Raw genomic sequence first — 5,445 nt, forward strand, 5'->3', positions numbered from 1 at the left:
ATTAAAAACTTGTCATCCTTTGAAAAAAATAATGATTTAGAAATATGAAATATATGCCTATAATTCCCCTATGGTTAAAACAACGAACAAACGAAACACTTTCTAAAGTTATGTATATTTAAGAATTATTAGTTGGTATGGCAACAATATAGTTAAAACCAAATTAGCCCTTTACTGTACTATTCGCAATTAGGCCTACAGTAATAAAATAATAAATGTCGTTGTTTTCAATTATTGTGTACTATTATATTATACCTTTTCCTGTGGTAGTAAAATAATTTGGTGGATAATTTTTAAATGAGCATTAACACGAATACTGAAAACATCAAATACAGTGAGCAGAACGGAAACAGAGGTAATCAAATTTCATTGTACGATGACCGCTACATCAGTGGCGTTTTAACGTATTATATTTTAACTCTATTAGCTGTAACTAAGAAGAAAAAAAATCTGATTCTAATAACATAGTTACCAACCGTCTCGCATCGTGCGGGACGGTCCAGCATTTCAAAGTGATTTTGGATGAAACACGTATTTTGCAGAAACTCATGCGTGATCCTAAATTTGTCACCCATTTAGCACAAGTATATGTGTGATAACGAATTATCACGAATTCAGGGGAAAATGTATTTAAAATTAGAAGAAATTAGTTTTACTAAAAATATAAAAAACGGTCATGCAGTAACTTGAGTAATTAGAGAGTACAGTATTTACATGAATACTTATTTCACTGACGCGTTAAAAAGTTGATCAGTAAAGAAATATTTGTATGTCTACATAGTTGGGGTGCTTATGTACCTGTATTATCAACAAACACTCTCTGAAATCGTTTTAAAAGAGCTTAAAATGCTCAGATCGTTGGAGCACCGCGGCCACCCCTGGACCCATCCCCTCCCCCAGCCAACTGGTGTAGTCACTCACGCATTTCAAATCTCTCAGATTAACTGATAATAGAGTTGTCTCAAACCTACATTTTTTTTTCATTTCAGCCCTGGCCCAAGGTAACATTTAGAGTTGCTAATCGTATTTTTTCTTCTCAGCCACATGTGGGAAATGGGTGTAGTCTCTCCTGGTGTTTGCAATTCCCTCCTATTTATTGAGTGTCAGACTATTAATTACAAACTACATGGTAACAACTATCCCCCGCAATGCACAATCCCGGTATTTATGAGTCAACATTCTGTAATTGTTTTCCTCTGTTAATTAATATATTTATTTATTTGAACATACACCTTTGAATCGGTGGCACTCAATATCAATTGGTGCGTTCGTACAAACAAAAAAAAGGGTAAAATTTAACAAACAAAAATAAATAACAATCGACTGTATAAAAATTAATATTACAAAATTAAAGGTAGAAAAATAATATATGAAATGTTAATGTTATCTTCATCTGAAGTCTGTCGTCGTCACTGCATTAGGCCTACTGTCCGAGTGGGGCTCGGGGAGGGGCCGAAGTGAGACTGGTGGTGAGTTTTCGTCTCTAATGGCTAGACCAATATGAAAGGAGGCGCTATTCAGGGGTGGTCGCTGAACTAATCATGTCAAGGTTAGTACCCTGGTAGGAAGTTTCTTTCAGGTACCTGGTGGTATGCACCTGTCTGATAACATCTAAATTACGATGAAAGCAAGCTTGTATGTGAACTATTGTATATCGTAGACACGTCGTCGCCAAACACATCGTCTAAAATACTGAATATCGGAACGGTGTTTCTTCTAAGATTGGAAAACGTACATAATAATAATAATAATATTGTAGTTTTATATAGCGCCATATCCATCTAACATATAGGTAAGTAAAGCGTGCTCTATTCCATACTGTAGTTGTACAAGCCTGCAAACCTACATGGCGTTAGATTTAATTTCGGCATCCATTGTTGTGTTGTTATTCAGGCCTCCATTTTTTAGACCAGAGACTCTGCTCTAAAATTGGTTTGTGGAGAGTCCTTTTTATTCACTATTCTACAACATAGGAAATCTGAAAATTGGGCTATAATGCAATGGCGATATAAACCAGAACATCCGGCTGAGTGAAAATGTAAACAAGTACAACAATAACAACATAATAGAGCTAAAGATTTGTTGTGTAATGACATCTGTATATTTGATGGTAGGCACATGTTTTTGCAAATCACACTAAATAATATAAATCTAAGAACTCTTTAGAATAAAGTAAAATAATTTTAATTAATTTATTAATGTGTAATATTATTTATACTTAGAACGATCCGTGGGTTGCAAAACGCGCCGCTGCTGCCGTTAAATAAATGTATGTCTTAAATTAAGTGTGAGATGTTTATTTTAACAAGAGCGACCGCTCACCTGTCCGAGCGTTCCTCCACGCTTAAATACGGTACGGTACATTATTATATTGGTTTGTTTTTTTTGGAAGAGTAATAAGATAGAAATTTTTTAATAATTAGAATGCTTATTTGTATAGAACAAATTATTATTTAAATCATTTGTACAAAATTAAAATATCTTAAAATTGGAAAAAAAATAAAATTGTAAAGAAATTGAATTTATATAGGCCTATATATATACTGTCTCTTATACACATCTAGATGTGTATAAGAGACAGTATATATACACAAGGAGTTAATATTGAAAAACGCATAACAACAAATACCTACATAAAGCAATCTCAATTTGCATATCCACCTATTATTGCATTCATGAACCAACAAACTTTGTATTCTCTGTCATGGCAATCACATTAGCATGAACCAGTCTGTAAAGTGACTATACCCAGTTCGAAAAGTTCATATCTTAACTAACAGTAATAGGAATTGCGTGGATAAAATAAAAAACTAGCTCAAATATGCATAAAAAATCGATAGAAAAGTAGGTGCACAAAATCACTATAATACCCTTGGGCCAATATATGATTTTCAACAAAAACATCGCAGAAAACAGCCTTTATATTCCGAATTGTGTGGGCGAATTTCCAGGTTCAATTTATTCCCCCCCCCCCCCACGCCGGCCATATTTTACAGTCAACATAGGCAGGAAAAAAGCCTTGGTATGGCTGGCCAAACCGTAAAATATTTTAGTTACACGATGGATACATCTAAAACGCAAGAAGATAATGTACAAGCAATACTAAAATAAAATCCATTTATATAATTCTTGTTCTTAAAATAATTACATTAATGATTAACATTAAAATTTCAGTATTTGACCTAATGTTGGAATTTAAGAAGTGATAATAATAATAGTAATAACATTAATATTTTTTTGGCTTTAGACTATTATTATTCTAGAATTAAATTTACAAATAATGTTTGTAATAAACATTAATAAACATTTAAATATTAATGTTGCATTCCTTCTAATTCGTTTTTTTTTTTTTTTTTTTTTTTTTTTTTTTAAAAATTTTTCAAAATGCACCTCTGAAGATCTCGGCAAACCAATGGACAAGTGGCCATAATGTTGTTTCTCGTTTTGTGCTCGTTACTTTTGCTGAATGGTGAGTCATGAATTTCATGTCCATTGTAAGTGCTTTGTAGAATAACGTTTGACCTGGTTCAGCACTAAGAATAAACATTTTAATTTCAATTTTACAACACTAAACCTGTCATATTCCCTAATTAAATTATTTTAAAAGTACATTATAAAATAAGGTTTTAATTGAAAATTAATATAATTAACAGAGTAATACAGTTGGAGGGATCAAAATAATAAATTTATTTCATTTATGTCAATAATATGACAAAACAATGAACAAAACTATATAAAGAGATTTTCTAAATTGTATTAAATTCCAAATTAATGACTATTATAATTCTGTAAGAAAAACATTCTGATAAAATAATAAGATAGAAATAAAGATTATATATATATATATTAAATAATAAAAAAAAACACATTGTAAAATATAAGTATATAAGTATTTTTACTTCTTATGACCAAAAGAAAAAGCACATTCGATATTTATTAAATTGTTTTTATCAGGTTAACCAATAAACAATGCCAACAATTATCTTGTATAATAGATTTATTTACTTAAGCTAAATAAAATGAAATGGATCACACCTGATATCGTTGGATTTGTATAACTGTGATCATGTAAAACACTTATCTAACAAACACCTTTTAATAATCGTTCACTTAGAAACAACTGCACGAGTAAAAATTGAAAATGCCAATCAGATTATTATTTATTATCAGTTGAAAACAGATATAAACAGGATCCCAAACTTTTGTGGGATGGAAAGAATAAAAATAAAATTAAACAATATTCACGTAGGCACATGTTTTTGCAAACCACACTCAATAATATTAATCTAAGAACTCCTTAAAATGAAGTAAAATAATTTTAATTAATTTATTAATGTGTAATTTTATTTATATTTAGAACAGTTAGCAGGATCGTTAGCTGCCGTGCGTTCATACGAGAAAATCCCGATCCGGATACCAAGAATAATGATGATCGAATCATTAGCCAATAAGAAATTGGCAATTGTATATGCGTACGTGTGATTGGTTGATGATAGAAACGTGCTCACTTGTTAACCGATAGTGCTTGCTAACCGTTAGCTTTATCCGGATACTGCTAACGGTTAGCGCTAATCGATCGGGCGTTCTCACGCAGGTGCTAACGGTCAGCGCTAACGGCTAGTTCCCGATCCGGATACTAGGTCTCTCGTGAGAACCAGGCTTAAATACGGTACAAGCGCAAGTTATATTTGGTTTTTTTTTGAAGAGCTAATAAGATAGAATTTTTTAAATAATTAGAATATTTATTTGTACAAAACAAATTATTATTTCGAATGTTCATTTTTGTACAAAATTAAAATATCTTAAAAATTGGAGAACCAGGCTTAATCGTGAGCACCAGGCTTAACTACGGTACAAGCGCAAGTTATATACAGGTATTCGGTATTTTTGAAGAGCTAATAAGATAGAATTTTTTAAATAATTAGAATATTTATTTGTACAAAAAAAATTATTATTTCGAATGTTCATTTGTACAAAATTAAAATATCTTAAAAATTGGAAAAAAAAAAGATTCGAACTCACAACTTTAAGTTCTACAGAACACATCCTTAACCGACAGCGACATCCATGCGACGTGCTGTACTAGTGGTAATGCAGTAATGTACAGTCGTTGCTGAAACCCCTGTTTTCTTTTGTAGATGTAGGGGAACACTGGGGTTTAATTTTAAAAAGGGCAATGAACTTTTGTTGAAAACCACCTCTAGTTTATGTGTACAAAATTTCCTGCACGTCCGTTCAAAACTAGCGACGCTGGACGCTTTTAAAGTAACAAGCACAAGAACAGTAGTAAGGCTCTGGGGTCAGCGCCTTGCATGGACCCGACAACTGCAGTTTTATTCTATACTAGGCCTATCGAGACACACGTGATGAGATGTACATTATATACATATTTACATTCTTATATATTTCCTGCACTGTACTCGTTTTTCGATATATTAAGAATTC

The 5,445-nt window shown here is 31.9% G+C and overlaps 1 long non-coding RNA gene across 2 annotated transcripts in view; it reads left to right on the top strand.

Annotated features, from left to right (window-relative positions):
• The first annotated feature begins 3,377 nt into the window (after window positions 1-3,377).
• LOC117110460 overlaps window positions 3,378-5,445 on the top strand; it is a 15,348-nt gene continuing 13,280 nt past the window's right edge. Inside the window, exon 1 of one of the 2 annotated variants that reach the window (XR_004445697.1) lies at window positions 3,378-3,494. This is a non-coding gene — a long non-coding RNA (uncharacterized LOC117110460). The remainder of the gene's footprint in view (window positions 3,495-5,445) is intronic. The other variant, XR_004445696.1, reaches the window with a different exon arrangement.

The sequence above is a fragment of the Anneissia japonica genome, unplaced genomic scaffold (genome assembly GCF_011630105.1).
Source record: "Anneissia japonica isolate Jap-2015-1 unplaced genomic scaffold, ASM1163010v1 scaffold3040_len1308831_cov196, whole genome shotgun sequence".
NCBI classification, from domain to species: domain Eukaryota; kingdom Metazoa; phylum Echinodermata; class Crinoidea; order Comatulida; family Comatulidae; genus Anneissia; species Anneissia japonica.